Here is a 21,806-nt window from a genome sequence, read left to right as displayed (position 1 = left end):
ATGGACAATGTCGCGTGCAAAGTTAATTTCGAACTTTCTAATATACTATCCGAGGCATTAAAACATTTCTTGGTAATTTTGTATGAGCAATTTACAACAGCATGAAATAAGCTGTATACAAATAGGTATACGTAACTAAATAAAAAGTGAAAGGAATTTTATCAGAATTTATAACCCGAACTGTTTCCGTACATATTCGTGAGCAACAAAATCCGCATAGTATGCGACGCGGGTCATTAGCGCGAGTAGTCAAAGATATATTTTTATGCGGGTCGTATTAAAAGCCAGGTTCAAAGGTCTCGGCATCCCGCACAGGTGCATTCATTCGCTGTCACGGCGACGGAATTAATACCGGCTAGCTTAATGGAAGAGAGGGAACAACGGAACGTCGCGTTGTGCGACAACAACGAAAAAAGACGACGGTGGCAACCATGGTTTTATCCCATCCCGACGACGCCACCACCATCATCGCCGGCATCGAGAGTGTATTCTTCCATCTGGTGACTCGCCACCCTTACGAGTTCTTATTCCCGGCTCCTCTCACTTCCTTGGTTCCTTCTTCGCCAACGCGCTCATTTATCTATCCATGTCCTTCCTTCATACCGACAATGCTTTTTCTCTCGCGTACCATACCATCGCTCGAGGTGTCTTACGACGCGTATCGCAACATTGGACCTTTACATCATAAGAAATTACAAGTATTATAACGGTTGCTAAACCGTCTCTGTGTCCGAGAACGTGGCAGACGATTCGAAGACAAATGATGAGGGATTTCATTGCTCTTCGAACCGTTAGTCGAATCAGTAGTGCAAGTCAGTAATAATACATCTGTTCTTTATCGATGAACTCTCTAACTGGTGCACATCAGCGCAATAAGTTGAAGTGAAACAAATATAGTTCAACTTATTGCGGGGTGCACCAGTTCAGAGTTCCTCGATAAAGAACAAACCTAATGAGTACTTAAGTACTTTCAGAAAGTATAATGGATAAGCGTTTCATTTTTCGTTGTTTTCAACGACAGAAATAATACCTTCGGTCTTCTAACAGTTAAATATATTTGCAGCATCAATTATGATTTCATTTTTCGTTTTAATTCGTCTTGTTTTGCAGCGCATAACATATTTATGGAGTCTATAGAATACTACAGTGATACATCGAATGTAATGTTAATACGTAACACGAAACCGTGACGAGACCTTCTGCGTCAATTTACTGGCAATGTTGAATTGCAGAGGCAGAAAGAACGCTTTGAGAAATTATTGCTGGCGGGATCTTAATTCATCAGGCGGACATGAACGAGCAAAAATTCCATGACGCCACCGAAACGTGTGGAACTTCCGCGGAGCACCAGCTGCCGCCGCGAGAGTTCTCTATTCCGCTTCTCTCATATTCCCGCCATAGCTAGCGTAAACGGCGCGCTAAGACCCTCGGCATAGTAAATTCCACATTTCATTCCGCGCGTCAGGAAAATTTCTGCTACACCTCGCGAGCTATAAATCTTGCAACGCCCGCGGTTCGCGAAGGGATATTAATTAACGCGCGAATCATATATACGCTTTAGAACACGACGAAATATTCTCATACATCGGAGCGTGGCAAATACACTAAAGTAATTACCTCGTCGGGAGGGGGAGAGAGGGGGAACGAAAGAAAGGAACTGGAATCATTATCCCGACAAAATTAATCGTAAATGTGCGAATTAAACGAGCGCCTGCTATGAAATTGCCATTAAATGACTGTGCGCGTAACAATTAATGAACAATTCGGGGGATTTCGTTATTTTCTAGTTGCTGTTGTTGTTTATGTATTAGTAAATTATTAATAATTCTGCCAATTGCGGATGTAGCGAGCCAGATATACGCTAATGATAGTCGAACACAAATTGAAATTTCATTTGTAATTAGTGCATCGTTGGCGAGATTCACGAGCGATGAATTTAAATTCATGTTTTTTTTTTTTTCAAAATTTTATCCTATATAAAATTATTAAACTCCAAATTTGTTTGATCGTGATATTTATTTATGACTTATTCAAAGTTTCAAAATGCTTCGAACATTGCAACTCGATACGATTGTTATGCTACAGATGTGAAGCAGCTGCAGAATTATTAAACTATCGATTTTGAAAGGATTACGGTTTGGTTTCTACTTTGTTTCGTTTTACATTCTCCGTATGAATACTGACGCTGCACTTCGATTGCATAAGCTCCGCTTCGAACTTACTTGCGCATCCGCACGCGATGCGCGTTTATCTCGGCGAAAAATTCCTATTATCCCCCGGGAATTTTTATCCGTTGCCATACACTCCCTCCTAGCGAGCGCTATTTTCTGTTTCGGGATACTCACGTTTTTTTTTTTCAGCAAGCGCCACTTTGACCGCGTTCCTGGACCGAGGAAAAATAAAATATCGACGTCGTCGTGGAGCATTCTCCGCAGCAGCTCGCATGGAGAGCTGACCCGTTTTTTTATAAAGGATTGAAATTCGGAGACCGCGATGTGTTCCCAGGAATTTCATTAAAATTATGGCTTGGATATTGGAACGCGGGTCGGTATCGTGTGCGAAGGATCGTCTGTGGGACGTGAATTGACTGCCTCATCATGCACGCACCTTTTGCGAGTATACATTTGCAGAGTATAGCTCAAAAGCACCTGAGAATAATAGTGAAAACTAAACTAATAAAATATCAAAATACACACTGAAAAAAATTTTGTTCATTTTTGGTCCAATGAATGATCGTTAATCAATGTCCGACTTAATGTAGTTAATTCATTGATACAATAACTGGATTCATTTATACAACTATATATTCTTGCAATGAATTATAGTAATAGTTTTATAATCTAAATCATTATGAGAATTCATTGGACCAATTTTCATTATTTTTTCATAATTCAATGAATATTTTATTGTATTTACGTACAGTTTTGTTTCAATGCAGATAAAGATTAAAATACATATTTCACAGATGCAAATTAGAATATTATTGTTAAAGTAATTAAATATTTTGACGTTTGTAAACGCACATACAAAAGATTAATAACCATGATTAATCAAAATTTATTCATTCCCTTACATCTCCATTCATTCCTTTATATATCTAACTTCGTAGACGTGTGGTAATATAATCATATTACATTCATATTTCGCGTATCACATTACATTCTAATTTATATCGCATTTGCATTCTCTGAACCCCTGATTTTGACCGACGAGCGTGCGCTTCTCTAGCCGTGCGGAATAATATTTAGTCATTTATTTAGCTCTCAGTCAGTCTCGCGGCAGCGAAGTTATGGCTACTGTTGGTTTCATCGGGTATGCGCATTTCTCTTGGTGCGAAATGGGATAGCGAAACAGGGACGACGGTTGCTTCGTATTAGTCGCGAGCTCGAGTTTTCGCCGACAAGAAGATGATGGATCGCCAGTGCGATGGAGCGACAACGCGCAAATTTAAAACGCGTGGAGAACTTAGCAACACGTTATATGTCGTTTTGATCGAGTGCTCCTCGAAATGGGCCTTCAACTTTGACTTAATATCACGAATGACAAATGAGAAATTTCGCCCCGTCATGGTAACATGACTGAATTCTCGAGAAATTAATCCATTTATAAATATTTAATAAAATTTCCGAACTCGTAATTATAACAAAAGTTTTATAAATTTTTATTAAACTACATATTTAATATTTTTCATGCACGGGTCAATATGTGAAATTGAAAGAGAAAATTTCCCAATGTTAAAAAACTATTGTTCAATAAATATCAACTCTGACAGTAATATAAAGTCAATGTTAGAATTTCACACTGAAAACTGTAACTGTTACATACAACATGTACTATATTACACTTATATTGTTGAGTGTGAAATTATAAAATTGATACTTAAAAATAAAATAGCGGCTTAACTAATATAAATCATATAAATAAAAAGCAGCTACAAGCCATACAATAAATACAAAATAAAATATAATAAAATATAAAATTAATGTTATGTTACTCTTAGTTGATATTTACTGGAAAATATTTTTATAACATAGGAAAATTTTCTCTCTTGATATTTACTGCGTTTTATGTAATATACAGCGATATAATAATATAATTTATTTAATCATCTTTTAATTAGCTAAAAATATACGATTCGGTTTCTATAAAGAACGATGAAAGAGTAATCCTATAATATACTAACTTAGTAAATATTTTAAGAAAATTTTGTTAATCTTGCAATTAACAAATTCTCATGAAAATTATAAGTCTTTAAATTGATCGTAGAATTCACTCTTAGTAATAAAAAACAAAAGATTGAATAAAGAATAAGAAAACATCAATCACTAGATAAATTAACTTCACTCTTAGGGGAAAACATGATAAGAGGAATCCTATATCCTTCTAACTTGTTCAATTTATTCCTAGCGTCCTACGTAGCTTCCCTAATTTCCGCTATAATCATGTTTCATGCCTTAAGTGGATCAACCTCTATACGTGCTCGCGTTAAAGAGCGAAGGAAGACTTGCTCGCGTCTCGTCATGATGGAGGAAGAGATATTTTTTTGCAAAGGAGAAAAAATGAGAGAGAGAGAGAGAGAGAGAGAGAGAGAGAGAGAGAGAGAAGAGAGAAAGAGAGGAAAAGATTATCGGTAATGGTAAAAACGACGAGACCCTCGCGGCCATTCCCAAGGAATCCACGCCATTTCACTTTATCGCCCTCGTCGTCGGACTGTCCTGAAAATACGGAAACGTCGCTGTGTGTCCTCGGGGAATCGCAGTCAGTTTCACAGTCGATCGAGAAAAGAGCATGCTGTCGCTCGTACTCGGGGAAATTCGCCGCGAATCGTTTTAAAGTCGGTTCCGTCAAGAAGTTATTTAACACGAATGTCCATTAAATACCATATTCTCAAATATTGATCAGACACGAAAACGTCCCGCGATATCCAGATTTAAAGACGCAATGAAGATTGACAGCAGAAATCTGTGTAATAAGATTGTATTTCTATATAACAACAACACTGAAAAAATGCATGTAATTTTACATGAAAATTACATGTTCATGACTTGAAAATTACCTATATAATTGGAAATTTACAATTTCCAGTGAATTTCCATCCGTATTTAAATAATTTAGATAATTTTTCAGTCATAAACATGTAATTTTCATGTAAAATTACATGCATTTTTTTCAGTGAAGATACTATAAAAAAACCATCGTAAATGGTTAAACATGTTTATTTTGTATTGAAGATGATCTAATTCTAAGCTAAAACGTCTATTCTAATTGTTACTATGTTAATCTATTGTTACTTGAGATATAAGAATTATTAAACATTAGTGGATAACAGCTAACGTTAGCCCTTTTTTTAATTCAAATTGTTTTATTCAATTGAGTTGTTTTTATTATTCTCTATTATTTTATAATTGTTAGAAATTTTCTTCGCTAAGATAGAACAATTCTTCTAGATCTGAAAGTATACCATTCAATCAACACGAAAAACATTTTTAACACATGCAAAAGAAATGTTTTGAATGCGATCATTTTATCAAACCAAATATTTTACAAATATGGTTTGGAGAACTTAAAAATATACAATACGTATAACACATACATGTCATTGTTTATAAAAATATATATTTTTATATTTGACATTTCTATTTAAAAACATTCGATTTTTTTGTACAACAATTGATTTTCATATAACGTAATTTCATATAACGTCTGATAATATTATTGAATATTGCCGGTATAGCTATCCGATATTTTATCGGCGAAAGTTTGCGATTCTTATTCTTATTCCTATAAAATCTCATGAGTTAAACGGCGTAGTGCCCAACTTCGTGATCCTTTAATGCGCTTTTTAAAGAGCGCATTGAAATAGTTTGACGGAAGGTACTCCTCCGTAATTCAATCGATTTGAAAAAGTATCAGCGCCGAAAGTTTGCGCAGAAAGGACCGAAGTTCTGCAAAAATTGCGTTTCAACCACTCCATCGGGAGTTCTCGCTTTTATCGACTTCACTCAAGAAAATAAAAAAAAAACAGGTAAAAAAAAAGAAAATAGAAAATCTCGTTGTGCTCGTAAATTGCTTCGCAGCTTTGCCAAGTTTTTTTGTTAATATTCCGAGAAAGGGATAAAATCGCACGAGAATTGCGAAACTTGGAAGAAACTTGCAAAATATACGGTGTGCTACGTTGTTCAACGCTATACATATATGTAAAGAAGATGGAGCAGACAGAAAGATATCTTCTCTCTAGACTTGCCAGATGTCTTAGGGCAATGGTTGAAGATAAGCGAATATAAAATATGCTGTTACAAGCGCTTCACGTCGAGAGATTCGTAATCTACTGTGAAAACAACGTGATTAAGTATAATGCATTGCAAAAAGTTTGGTCGTCGACTATTCAAATGTGTATTTCAAAAGACTTTCAACACTCCAATAAAGAGAATAAAAATTTTTCTTAAAATCGTACAGTTATAAATATTAATTGTAAATATATATTCCGCAATGAGAGAAAGAAGAAACGGAAACAATCATCAGCACGTCTTATCAAGCACCTTGAGATTTCTGTATTCCTATTCCTCCTTACTTTTCTGTTTTAATTCGCTGAAGATGATTTAAAAAAAGGTTGAAACGTTCGATATTTGAAACTGATGTATCTTATAAATATATTTTATATGAACAAATTTGTGCTCTCTCTCTCTCTCTTTTTCATTCTCTCTCTAATAACTGCACCGTACTCTTATCAACCACCACATCATATCATTATATTATTATTTTAATATTGGAAGTTCTTTGTAATAATTTATTGTTAGCAATTTAGATTAAAATTTTCGATTTTTTGGAATAAACTTTTATAACGAATTATAAAAAGATACATAATTAAAGAAACCATTTATTTTCGGCATTGTACCTATATTATACCTAGAATAATCTTTCGTAAGGACAGACGAAAGTAATACTAATTATTCTAAGGTGCTTCGACTACGTTTCTTCGTGTAAGGTGTTGCGCAATTGTTGCGATTACTGTAAGCTTCGCCGTGTTGAGCTGTGAAACTTTGGAATGAAATTTTAGAAGTAACAGCAATGAACTTAACATGCTGTAGTTAACTGCACCAGTTAGGCGAGTCGTGTAGCCATTTCAAGTTACACACGCAATATCGAAGTACCCGCACCTCACGAACCTATTCTAAACAACGACCTTCTTCCTTAGAATGTACTTTTTTCTTGTTTTATTAAGTCTGCAAGTAAAACTGTAACAAGTCCTCGAGAGTTTTCACACAGTTTGCAACAAATGATAGTGTCTGTACAGGAAAATCGAAAAGTTGCAAACGATAATTTTTGAAAGCATACGAAATTTGAATATCACATCCAGAAAAAGTAATATTTTGTTTCTTGCTCTTCTTTGAAAAATAAAAATTTTTAACTAAAAATTTTTAATTAAAAACTAAACAATCGTGTTTTCGTAATAAATTTATACGTCTCAATGAATTAACGTTTAACAGATTAATACATTGATTAATTTAACAGATTAATAACTTTTAAAATATTATCTACTAATATTATGATCCATCATAATATTTATAATATTTATAAAATTACAATAAATACGTATCATAATGCTTTGAGATATCTATCTAAAATATCGAAATTTAAATTTTGTGAAATACAGATATCTTATGACAAGCAATGGCTATCGCTATCTCTCTCTACTTATTTATGATACTGTTTGTGAAAGAAATAATCCTCAAGTATTTCCTGATAAGAAATCGTAAACTGATGTTTCTCACGCCTGCAATAGCAATGTCGAGACCTCACTGTATTCGTGTTACGCAAACGAGATGAAGCGTAACGATATCTTTTCTCCTCGTGTTCTGGATAGAAAAGCCTGGTACAGTCGCCGTAGCTTTTGGAATTATTCATAAATTCCAATATCGGGTCTACCGACGAGCAGGCGAAGTTCTAAAACTACTTGCGACTGTTCGATGTCTGTAAGTGGTCGCAACTCAGAACATTCATGCATGTTGGTGAATACATAGAGACATATATAGATATATATAGACATGAAAATAGATCTGTTCAAGAATGCCGGTCATGTTCAAAACTGTTTCAAAACTCACAGAAGGCATTCCAAGTATTCTTCCAATTTTCACGTTATACTACGTCAGAAATATTAAAATGACGCCGATAAGTTTTAGCAATAATTTTTATTTTTTGAAAAGGAAAATGTCTCTCAAAGTTTTTTGAAGAAAATTATAGAAGATATTTTGACTGAAAAGAAACATTGAAAAGAAATAACGCTCTCAAAACAAATATTGATACTCGATTTTTCAAAAACTTTAATTTTAATGCATTAACAAATAAAACTATACCTTTAATGAATTTTTAATTTGGCACAATAAATTTCTATTAATTTTATTCTTATTATATATTTGTTCGTATACTCAGCCGATAAATATTGTCTCAGATCACAATATCTTTGTAGACACTATCGGCAGTTAAAACGGTCCCAGTTACATCAGAGCTCGGTGTTGAATTTTCAGAGAAAAAGAGGCAAAGCGAGAGAACATACATCGCTTGGCAAAAATATGAGTGGGTGACGACACGAGAAGCAGGCGCCAATAAAAGGTATCGACGTATGTTCCACGGCCATCAACATCGCAGAGTGAAAATTCATTTCACCGTCTCTCACACCGGAAAGAAGGGATCTCGGTATCGGAATTTGCCTGTCGAGCAAATATCACCGAATGAGAGAGAAAGAGACAGATAAATAATTAATAGACGCAAATATACGTGTTTCTGAGATTCCAATTCGTTAAAGTTCTCACTTGTCGCAAATTAACGAATTAAAAATCTTTATGATTTTTAATCGCTAATTTCTATAACACGCGAATACACAGTAACGCATGTATAAAAGATGTATATTAAAACGGTGAATTCGAACAGGATAGTTTATACAAAATAGCGAAAAATAACACGATCAGAAAATATACTTCGCTCCTAACAGAAAAAATAAAAAAGGTATATATATTTTTTTATCCTGCATACATATTTTTTCTCTTTATATTTTTATATTACAATATAAATTCACTCTATTCCTGCCAAGTTTAGTATAAAAATCGTCATAACGCCCACGACTGATTATCCAAGAAAAAGCAAATTATTTTCTTCGTTTTTCATGAGAATACATTAGCCGGGAGCAATATCGCTAGCTGCTTGTCACAGGCGACAATTGTGCGGTGAAAACGAGCTATTCTAAAGCGCGATCCCCGACGACAAAGGACAAGCAGTAGCATACATCCTCGAAGCGATATTCAGGCATTCGCAGTCCTGCTGGCGGGCGAATTTTTTTCCTTTCACTGACACGTACGAAGACGTGATGATCCATTGTCGAGGGAAGTCGTGCAATTCCCGACGGTCGGTTCGAGGAGGAAGAGGACCGCGATGGGTTGAGGCAAAGTGAGGATGGGGAGAGTGCAATAATGTCGGCGCGTTAATGCTCGTGGAAATAATGTATCGGCTATCATAGTGTAAATTTCACCTATACTACCACTGCCTGGTCGATGTAGCGTAAATATGCGTGAAGAGCAGGCGGTAGCGGTTATACGTGCACGTAGGCCGACGTGTGTGTCTGGATGGTTGCGTGCATGCGCGAGTACTGTGCAACCAAAAGCCAGAGGTGGAAGAGGACGCGGGGATGCGTGGTGTAATGGCCTGCTACCGAGGGTGCATTAAGGCGGTTTATGCGCGCGAAGTGGATGCAGGGTTACTTTTAACTCGTCTCGAATACTGCTCTCATTGAATACATGGCAAAATGTCCCGGCAACGGCCAGAGGAACGTTCGATAATCGATTCGGAGCTGAAAGCTTCGAAGGATTCATGCGGGTCTCGAGTTAATGGAAGATTAATTATGGAATTAAGAAGTTCCAACGTCGCGGATATAAAGCAATAAAGGCACGCAAAGATTTTTCGTAGTGAAATAATAACGTTCGACAATGGACGAAATGTATCTCCAATGAAAAATATTCAGAGATACCGAATAACACCCAATATTTCTAAATGGTCGTCACGTTTCGCGATTTTCTCCACGTCACGATGCGCGAAATTAACACGCGGGATTAGTACAGGAAAAATTCAGTCGTTTGCCATGAAAATCCATTACTATTTGCGATTAATTCCTGTATTTCCAATGACGTACAAACTCGCACAAGCAGCATATACACCCACGCACACCCGCATGTACAGAACGCCAATTCGCGTCAATCGATTACCAGGTTTCAGAACGCACGCTCATTGTCGATACAATTACGACCGAGCTCAATATACGGTTTCAAAGATGGGTATTGTGTTTCAAAGTGACGTCACTGCTCTATGCAGAACATATAGATATTACAATAAATAGTAGCGCGTTAATTAGTGCAATGCGGGGTGTCTTTCGATGGAAAGAAAGAGATACGGGAGAGATAGAGACGAAACATATTCGCATCGTCATTAAAATCGTAATTAACGTATGGTAATTACAATCGACATACCGTAATTTACTTTTGTTATGTGATTCGCGTGTGATAAAGAGAACGTAGGGAAGAATCTTCGCGGGAAAATGGCGAACGAGTTCTGGCGGCTACGATACTGAAGGAAAATTGCGAGTAGAGCGAAAGGAGTCTCTTTCTCTATTAAATCGTTAAAGCGCTTTTGTTGCGTACGACGGCACAATGGACAAAATACGGATAAGGTACGATGAATGGCGGAGATGTCATTTGCAGAGAGCGATGATACACTCTCACGATAGAAGCATTAAGGCGGTTTATGCACGCGAAGCGAAAGCAGCATACGTTTTCACGGGCCGCCCCCGCAGCGCCGTTTCTTCCAGCGCGATGATAAAGACGATAAAAAGCATTTAAATCAATTGCCAAGTTAGAAACAAAAATTAGAGATGCATGGCGCCATTAAAATCGTGGTTATCAAAGATTTTACTGTACAATAAAAATTATTATTTGATGAAATTCATAACATGTATTAAAAAATAACACTCAAAAAAGAAGTGTTTAATTTTAAGATATTGAAATGTTTCGTTCTTGTTTCCATTTTTTAAACACTTAAAGATGTTTTAATTTTAAACTTTTTCCATAAATAAAACACTGTGTTTGGATTTAAAATACATAGTGTTTTGTTTATTGAAAAAGTTTAAAACTATATCTATAAGTGTTTAAAAAATGGAGACAAAAATAAAACATTTTAATATCTTAAAATTAAGCACTTCTTTTTTGAGTGAAGTTAAAATAATTCTTCAATTATTAATAGTAATTTTAGGATAATATAAAATTAATCAAATAATTTTAATATATGTACATATATTTAGTTTATCACTAATTTACTAATTTCTTTTTAAAAGTCTTATAAAAATAATTTGTTGTTATTTATGATTAAAACTTGAAATAAATACCTTAAAAAAAATGATGAGAACGTTCAGGTGAAAAATATTTAAGTAATTAAATCTCTAAGTTTTCCAAAAGTAAAGAAACTTTGTTGGTGTGTGTGTGTGCGTGATCCTCAGAGGAGAAGTTTGAGCGTGCAGATATACTATATTTCTTTCTCAATCTATTTTTAACATGCTTCTACAGAGATGCGTTCCACAGGCTCTGCCATATTTCAACTCTTAGATTACAACTTTCTTTAACAACTTACATATCACAATTTATATCACAAAATGCAGAATTTTGTTTCTAGAAAGTCACACCAACGTCAATAAACTTTAATTGGAATTAAATCATTTTTTCTGTTTGCAAATGCAAATGTCACCCGACAATGATGTAACAATGAATTATTCAGCCGGATTTAAATTGTTCATGTTGACGCAATTCGGCTTTAAGCCTCGACAGTTGCATAACGAGCTGAAGAGAGAAGTGTAGCTTTAACAGATTTTAGATGAGGGCGCACGTTCGCGACAAACGAATGAATTATATCTCCGGAAGCTTATCAAACATGACGAACACGCGTCGAATTCGTATGCATGGATCGCGCGCGTCACGTTGCTAAAGAATTATCGCCGTCTCCTTCGCCAAACGATAAATCATGCTCCGAGAGCGCGCGCTATCGCATGCTCGCATCGTTACGCATGCGGATATTTCCGGGACACGAAGATCCACTCGGACAGCCTCGCCCCGTCGGGCTTATTCTAATTTATATCGGCGTGAATTAAAGGATTACGTAATAAACGCTGAATTATGGAGTCGGATATGACCGTTTCGATGTATCGATCCGGCCGATAGCGGCGTGAGAACGACCGATTACGAAACGCGTTCGCGTTGAATACCTCCAACCGCGTGATCCCATGCAATTATCCCGCGCTCGCACTCACCCGGAATTAACCATTCTATGTTGAATATATATATATATGTATGTATATATATATATAGATATATATATCAAAAAAGAAGTCTCAAATACATTTTCGTTATCCGTTTCGACGTGACTGGAATAAATTAGGTACTTCACGAATCCTTCAGAAACTTCAATAATTTGACTTAAATCGTGATCTACAGAAGAATATAAATTAAAACAAAAAATTAAATGCGTATAAAATAATAAGAATGGAAAAATAAAAGGTGTAATGTTCAATGTGCGGTGTACTGGAAAAAAAAAGTTACGTGAAGAATGAGATAAATCTTTTCCTCGATCTTTTCCTCGATCTTTTCTATCGAGAAAGCTTCGTTCTTCTCAATTATACTCTCAAAAGAGAGAAAGAAAGAGAGGAGAGCGGGCATAAATTGAAAACAAATTAAATCCCCGAGATTGAGTTACGTCTGCGTAATTAATGTAAAGCGGATACGTAATCCCGTAGTTATATATACGTAAAATCCTGTAGATACGGTCGTCATTGCAACTGACGACGACAAACTTCGTAAAAACGGAATTACGTTTCTCTTAATTTTTAGAGGATTTGAACGCTCGATAATAATTGATAGGTTGATTAAATACGCTTTGATACGTTTCAATGCATCGTCATTCTTTTCATCTGCGGATTTATGTGGATTTCTAGTCGTCTTACCTTCAACAAAATTTTGATTGCATACCGACTTCTTTCGCGAATTTTAAATTTGTTGCAATAGAACTAATTTAAAGATTGTTTTCAAACGTGTTTTATATTTCTTTAGAATATAATTCATATTAGAATTGTGGATATACATGATGCTAATTATTAAATAATTTCAATAAATAAAAACTATCTTTATAAATTTTTTTTAAGGAAAAAATATGATTTATCAAAGAATCTATCATTTGTTCGAATTAAAATTAAGATCGAGATTTCTAAGGCACTCTCTATATCGCCAAATATGCTAAAGCTTAACCTATCAAAGTTTCCTTATCAATCATTCATAATTCCAGAGAATTAATATATTAGATAATTTTCGAGTAAGAATCTGAAATTGTTAAGATGATCTTCACCTATAAAAAGACTTCATCCTATCCACTATAGAAGCAGTTTTTCATAAATCGTCAAATTAGGTCGTAGAATGCATTGTGAGATGATGTACATGCTTTCAGGATACCACTACGGTATCAGCGATGTTACACGTGAAATATGAAAAACGTCCACACGTGCCCGTCCTTTTTGCACGATCCCAATTGAAACGCGTTAGTTATGCGCGCACGTACATGCGAGGAATCCGCCCCAGGCTTCGCGAAACCAGGCGAGAGCAACAAAACGCGCGTCGCGTAATTCCACGCGACCTATATTCTAATAAACTATTCGTTTGACATATCCATCCCCTTTTTAAAAAGATTCTTACTCCGATCTCTCTCTCTCTCTCTCTCTCTCACACTTGTATAATATATTTTGCTTTCACAAATTTCTTATAAGAAAAAAATAAACTTTATAACTTAAATTCACCAAAGAATCTATCATTAAAATTAAGATTTCTATCTCGTTGTTCTAAAATTCTTTTTTCCGTAATTCTTTATTAGTTCCGTTTTTTATATTCTTAAAGGGCTTGCCCTAGAACGCCAATAAATGTTTTATCTATCTATCTATCTCCGTTTCGCATCGAGAATATAACACTGATTTGTCTAGCACGCTCCTCGACAAATCTCCATCTGCACACGCGATTCGCTTTTAATCTCGTCGAATATTAATAGATTTCCTCCTATTGCGAATACTTTTTTCATGGAATCTCTTCATTCGCGTGTTAACGAGTCTGCAGGTAATTACGCGCGCTCGAGCGAAATTTTTTAAGGGACATGATGAAGAAAGAGTTGTGCCACTAGATCGATATGCAGACACCTTGGATATTCATGGAGAAATTATTCGGATATCTAGTGCGAAACGCGACGCGTGCACTACTAGGATGTTCCATTACGCTATTAACGCGCCCTCCTGATAGAATTTAGCGACATAGTTAGATACTCTTGTTCTAATGTTCGCTGTCAAAGGGAAGCTCTAGGATTCCATGACGCGGCTTAAATTTTAGGTTGTCATCCGCAAGAGGAGCTCGAGCTTCCAGTAACTTTTAATCCTTATGCGTAACGCGATGATATAAATAGCTTGACTCTTAAAAAAATCTATATATAATCTACAGCTTTTTAAATTTAAACTAAAGTTTGTAAAGAAATAAAATGAATAAAAGCAAATCTCTCTAAATAATAAATACAAATATTTTTATACATAACCAGATTGCATATAATAAATGTAAAAATTAAAATTCCATTAATTTTTATTTGTCAATCATAGTTTGCGTAGACGGTTGTTAAACTTGGAAGAACGTCAATCATGGAGCAACGTTCGATAGATTCTCCGTTAAATCTCATAGTAAGTAATTTCTTGGATTATTCATATTCTATGAGATCCGTACAAACTTTCCGTAGTAAAATTCAACGGAAGCGGATACGAGGCGACGGTTGGGTCTAGTGAAACAAGAGGAAACGGAAACGTGCGAAGGGGAGAGAGAGAGAGAGAGAGAGAGATATGGTGAGAATAAAAGAGCGAGGGAAGGAGCAAGTTTCGCTTGCTTTCTCCATTTCTTATAGAATGAACAGTAAAAAGGAGCGACGAGAAAACTCGTTCCTCGAGTGGCTGGTTAAGAAGTTTTATAAGTTGCCGGCATCCGCGGAATGCTGAAAGGTCAATCAATTTTGCACAATCTTCCATTTCTCTCGCGATGCGTTTTCCGCTCTTTTTACGCGAATCCGATTAGAATAAGACATGAAAAAGGATTAGAATAAAACACGAAAAAGGACTGTGCAACGCGCTGAATAATGTTACGTATTTATACATCTCTGATTTGAGATTGCTCGAAAAAGTTTTTCCCTTTCTCGCGGGATCAGGAGAAAGCATTTCATCGAATCACCGGCAGAGAAAGGACGAGTTTACGTGTTTGAAAGTGGAATCAATACGTCGGGATCGTTTCGGATCCTTATTTCCACGCGAGAAGAGCTGCATAAGAAATTTCCTCTTTTCGCATCAACCGGAGAATCTGGTCAATCCGTCGATAAAGTTCTCAAATAAAACGCTGCGAGAATCTCTGATGTTCGCTACGTTAAATGAAACTGATTTCCACGCCGGGGATAAAAGTGAGATCGTGAAGTTTCGACGTAGCGTGGCTTTGTCCGATCGATCTCAAAAGGATTTATCTGGGCCATACAAAATGCCGCGTTACTTTTGATCGAATTTATTCGGGCGAGTGATATTTTATTCTCATTTACCTAAATTGGATTCCCTCGTATATTTGATATACTCGCGCGAAGGTACGATACTTTGTTCTCTCAAATTGATCAATTTTACAGAAAACAATGGACGTGAAAATCAAAAGAGATAAAAAATCGACCTTCGTGTATTTCGCGTCAGAAGGCAGAAAAGTCGCGAATATAATAAGCACGAAATGAGAAATCGTTAATTGTGAGAAACGCGGATCGGTTAAAGCAATTAACGCAAATAGAATCGCCACCGTGGCCCCTAATTTTTTTGTCGCTGAAAAACAGCTAACGGAATACCTTCCTAGCTCCCGAAATTCGATTTCCTTGCGCGAAGCCACACCGCATGGACCACAAAATGTTATTTCCGTGTTCGCGCAGACCATCTGTACGTTCCTGTTTGAGTCAAAATCGCGTTTAATGAAAAAATACCTCGGACGCAGGGGAGAAGCTTTTATATTTTCCTATATTTTCCTATATATAACAGCAATAAATAAAAAATACTTTACGGGCTTTGCAAGCGGGAACGACATATGTATGCCGTCGATGTTATAGGAAAATGTTACAAGATTGTCAAAGATTCCATAAAAAATTCGGTGAATTAAACGAAATTTCAGTTGCTGCAATTGATGTATAATATTTCCATCGATTTGTCGACATATAACATTTCCGTGAAGGTTTTCTTAAAATGATTGTCGATCAACTAAGCCTGAAATTAATTATAGTAATACTAATTGTAAGACGTAATTTAAAAAAAATGTCGTTTGTTACAATCATATGTATTAATTAACACGATGGTACTTTGTGTAATATTTTTCGCGCGCTCAATAAGTTATACCGAATAAAAAAATTTGGAGCGATTTTATTTAGACTCTTGCTCCACTTTATTATGGCGCAAACTGAAATGAATATAACGGTGCAAGTTACGCGAGCACGTAAACTTGTGTTTATTTTACGATTTTTCTGTATTGTTCGGTAAAAATATTTTTGCTTTTATTTCAAATCGTCGCAAGATTGGAAATCCAATTTGTAATGAGACCATTTTAATGATAATCGTTCAAGTTTTAGCAATAGAATTTTAATGCCACTCTAATCGAATTAAAATATTTGTTACCGTAATTGTGTTACAACAAATTTTCTCACAAATCCATCTAATAACTAAATTTCGGATTTAATTGCATTTACTATATTAAAATATGAATTTATCCTTAATAGAGATAATATGAAGAAAAACGAGAATTTTAGGACTAGGTGTATTAGTTTCCACGAATAATGTGGTCCAGCAGATCCGACGCAAATTCCTCTTTGAATTGTTTATGTTAATAACGTTCTCTCTCCCTCTTTCACTCTCACATACAATACATTCTCTTGAAGGGGTAATATCAAACGCACGTTAAAATGTTTCTCTGTGCCAGAAAACGTTGCTAGAGTACGTTGCCTCTCGTCCTCCGCGAGTAGTTACGTACTCGCTGAGGACGAGAGGCTTAAACCAGGTTATTGAGTTCGTTCCAGTTTTTGGCACACTAAACGGACCGTAGACTCAAATGAGCTCATTTTCACCACACACGCGTATGTGTTTTATTCAGAAACACGAGATAAGGAACAAAGAGCCGACGAAAACTTCATCGAGCGTAAAAGCCAGAGGAGTGGTTCCATGGGCTACGCTTCTTTTGAAGGTAAATAACCGCTGAAGATATCGACGCCGATCGTAAAAGCGTGCGAAAATACGAGCAAGGTACACGATACCTTTAATAAATTGCACGAAGTCGAAGAAGAAGACGTTTGCTAGGGATTATTGATAGAGATAACTCAATTTTTAGGTAGGTTAATCGTTAAGTTAACAGACAGCTTCCAGTCGGCAAGTTTGAAACGCTATCGATCTCACACAAGAAACGTATTATTTAAAAATAAAAAGAAAAAAAAACATGGGAATGTTAAGTGATCATCAAGCTTAATGAATAATGTAATTAGTTTGTAATTATGTAATTATTATCGCTACATTGTACAATAAATTGTATTAATTTATTTTACCCAGAAACATAAATTCCAGTGGTCAACCACTAAAACCGCTGCTATTCTATTCTCATATACAAATATAGGATATATATATATGCATACACATACAAATTAAAAGATAGATATCAAATGTAAAACATCACACATGCAATTATATATTATATCTCAATATCACTCAATATAAATATTACATCTCTAAATAAATAAATTTAGCTGATTACTTTTTATTATAGCTTTCATACGATTCTCTAAAAAGCTTTTTTCGATCTGCCACAATATGATGAAAATTTTAAAAGTGATTTATTTTACTTTTTCCCTGTACTTTCAGTTCTGGTCGTGAGATCGACATGGCATAAATCGCGAGATAGTGCCGGTCGGAATAATAAAAATTATCGAACAGTCATCGCGATGGTTGATAGAGAGGAGAGAAAATTAGGAGTGAGAGCGAACGCTGCCTCTGACATTAATTAATCATCCGCGGAGAGCGGTCGAGTTACTCGAGTCTGATAAATTATCGCCACCTGAGGAGTCTGCCTCGACGATATACGGCCCGCCGTATCTGCCTACGATAATTCTCTTTATTCAAGCACGCCGCAGGATAAATTCGCTAACGATGTTCGTTCGCGTGGCGTTATTAACGTGGAATATTGCGACGCGCAAAGAGCAAACGCTATGTTTAATCCGCATGTCAGCAAGATAGGATTTTCCGGTCGGTTTTTTAGTAGAACACTAGAGTCCATTTTCTCACTGAGGAAATACGGCCGATTAGTTAACATGATAATGAGAAAAGATACTGCTATAAACGGCGAAACGATCGTCGAGTATGCATGATACACGAGTGGTGTCATTAAAAGACTTGTACTTGTAAGAACCGAATTTACATCTTGTACTTGATATGCTTGAGGTGCTTTCCATTTGATGACACAAGTCAACACAAGCATCATTTTATCTTTCTTGATATCCAGTGAATAACAAAGATGAATGATATTTGTGTCACCAAATGGAAAGCTCATAATTTTTTGCTTCTTATATAATATGATAATTAAATGTACGATGTTTGTCGTTATAATCGATAATAATTATAAAAAATTAACTTTGTTTTTAAGTTTTAAAGATAATTGAAATACAGCATGTATATAAATGGAATTTAATTTAAATTAAGTACGACCCATGCAAATAAAGAAATTAGAATAACGTGGATGATGCTAAAAATGGCAAGGCTATCTTAAAACTAAAAATAATAAATGCGTAGGTAGATGCAGAGATGTATGTAGAAAAGATACGTGTAGAAGATTTAATCTAAAAAGTGATCCGGAAAGACAAACGCACAGAAAAATCTCGCGCCTCCATTTGCGTTATTAAATACGACAGAAAGGAGAAATGTAGAATATAGACAGCGTCTGTAATAATATCACGGTACAAAATCCGTACTGCGGAATAGAGCGTATAGACATATCGATATGTCATAACACCTGCTACCACAATGTGCAATTATCGACATTGCGAGCACAATTCTCTCAGCATCGTGCTTTGTGAAAGATCGAGGGAATAAAGACCGAATAATACTTGAACGAAATGTGAAATGCCAGATGCTATAATTCGCGCTTGATAACGCATAGTGGTATGTAGGATAACAGAGATGTGATTTAGTCGCTTTAATAATTCATTGAGAATTTAAATATAAACATGATCATAAATAACACATTCGTTTTATAAAATAATGTGAACTACTGTTAAACTTTAAATTAATACCAAAATATTTAGAATAATGTTGCTTTATTATAATATTACTTAATGATTTGTTCTATTGTCAATGTATAAAATAATAAAGCGACGAGTACCTATTCATCGTATAAAAAATATTTTTTTTAATAATTTGTAACTTTACAAATTTGCAATTTTTTTTATAATTTGCACGTCAAATTTACTTGCAATTGTTTTTATAGAAATATGGACATTTTTTGTTTTTATAGGAATGTGGACTTTACAGTTAATTAGAAAGCATTGTACGATCTAAATGATCTCGTGTATTCTCTGATACTAATACCGCTGATATTAATACATCCGACAATCTTGTTTCTTTCTTCTTGACACGACCACTAACGTTATCCTCCCTCTCTGGTTCCACGACTGCATGCACATTGGCAAGAAAATGCAGTACGCACGCGACCGAACTTCCTATCGCGAACGATTTTTCACGTACATTGTTGCCTTCGAAGATCCCGGCCAGCATGATAGTCGTCGCCAGCTGAAGCGTGTCACGTGTCAGGCTCGAACGTGTGGTTTTCCTTGCCCGCGTCCAGAAGAAGGGGACCCTCGAGCGTTTCACTGAGAGTTCACAACAGTGGATGAGAGAGCGATTATAAGAGAAGATAAAAATCGCGGGGAAGTGTGCGTACTTCCAATCGTGCGTTATCACTCTGGCGAACACGTTGAGGCAGATCGCGAGCAGGTTGATACCTTCAGGGTGGAGATCGCGCGCAGAACTGACACCTCACGCGCGCGGTCCAGCTACCCTCAGCATCCAGCGGTGGTGGCGGCGGCGGCGGCGACGGTGGCGGCAGCCGAGGGGGATAAAGCCGAGCACGCGCGAAATTCCACCCCCTTCTACCCCTATTCGCCCCTTCTCCCTCCCTTCGATGGGTTGCAGCCACCCATCCACCCATCCACCTCCTCTCCACCTCGTCGTTCTCATCCACCGCGATTCTCCTCTTCTCGGTCAACCTCTGCTGCTAGCACTCCACGCTCTTCGTTTCGTGCCGAATTCGCGCCACCGTCCACTGGAATTTGACTTTGCCCTTTACTGCCCACTGGTGTCTGTATAAATCTCTTGGTCCCGAAAACTACTGACGCGGTTTATTACTTTTTCTCTTGTGGGAGTAATTTTAATTAAGTGCATTTAAATGTGTTTCAATGATAAGAAGCAATTCTTCCCTTAAAAAATATAATTCAGTCCTCACTACAATGAATAAGTTTCTTTTTGTCTTCTAATATTAATTTACTATATAGAAAAAGAATTTTTAAAACTTTCTGCAAATTCATACAATGCAAATTTATAATTTTGCTCTAAATTATTTAATGTATTTGTCTCTTGGAAAAATCTAATCTCTGTAAATTAAAAAATGTATAAATTTTCCATACAATTGTATGACTTCTATATGATTGAAATGATTTGAATAGCTTTCATAATTTTGTCGCAATAGAGACTTAAAAGTTAGACGCATAATTTTATCTTTCAGCAACATACAAGAAATATAATCAAAGAGATACATATGACGGTTTTCAAAGAGCAAAGAGCAAAATTATGGTGATATTTTCGAGGATTATATTACATAATTATTTCGCGCGGATGATTTCTAAATTTGTAAGTTTCTCTATATCAATCTACTTTTTGACTCTATTTCACCTTAATTAGCAAACTGCAGATCCAGAAAGAGTTTGAGAAAGCAAAATTACAGAAAGGAAGAATTATTCTGTTTCCCTTCGTTACGTAATTATTTGCAAAATTTGATCTCTTTTTTTAATTAAAATCATTACTGTAGCACGATATATTTGCCAAGAATAATTGTAATATTAAATATTTGCATTAAATGCCGTACAAATCAGTATCTGATTAATCTGATTAATAATTATTATTAATGACTTCGTATATTACGATGAGAATTTTCGATACAATTTTTTGAAAATTATACTGTAGAGTTAAATAAAATTATTTAAATTCATTTTCTTCGTTACAACATGAACTATTATTCGCCGGAATGCTCAACGTTTATTACAACCTCTTTGCAATTGTCCAGAGTGAATACGCAAACTGTCCAAGCGGGTAAATTCTGCGCCAAGTAATTATATCGCACAATTGCATGAATACTGCACTTCGAAAGAAAAAAATAATTGCTCCGAGAGTTTCTCGCAGAACAAAAATTTAATTTCCATTTCATACTATTTTACGTGTTTGTCTTTTAAATTTCTAATCTCTCCGTAAGTTAAAAGAAAGATGTAAATTTCTCATGCAATTATACGACTGTAGGTATTCGTATGATTGTAATGTTATGTGAAAACAGCTTTCATATTATAATTTTATACCTAATTCAAAATATTAGACACATAATTTTATCTTTCAG

At 35.7% G+C, this 21,806-nt stretch overlaps 1 protein-coding gene across 2 annotated transcripts in view; it reads right to left on the bottom strand.

Moving 5' to 3' along the window:
• The window catches only part of LOC108724958 (Down syndrome cell adhesion molecule-like protein Dscam2), a 168,003-nt gene extending 147,992 nt beyond the window's left edge, over nt 1-20,011 (bottom strand). For both annotated transcript variants that reach the window (XM_018451682.1, XM_018451683.1), the window contains exon 1: nt 19,889-20,011. The gene's annotated coding sequence lies outside the window, so the exon portion shown is untranslated. The remainder of the gene's footprint in view (nt 1-19,888) is intronic.
• Between the last annotated feature and the right edge of the window lie 1,795 nt (nt 20,012-21,806).

This window comes from Mycetomoellerius zeteki, unplaced genomic scaffold, assembly GCF_001594055.1.
Source record: "Mycetomoellerius zeteki isolate Tzet28-1 unplaced genomic scaffold, Tzet1.0 scaffold316, whole genome shotgun sequence".
NCBI lineage: Eukaryota > Metazoa > Arthropoda > Insecta > Hymenoptera > Formicidae > Mycetomoellerius > Mycetomoellerius zeteki.
The sequence above is the reverse complement of the archived record's forward strand: the minus strand, read 5'-3'. Positions and strand labels throughout refer to the sequence as shown.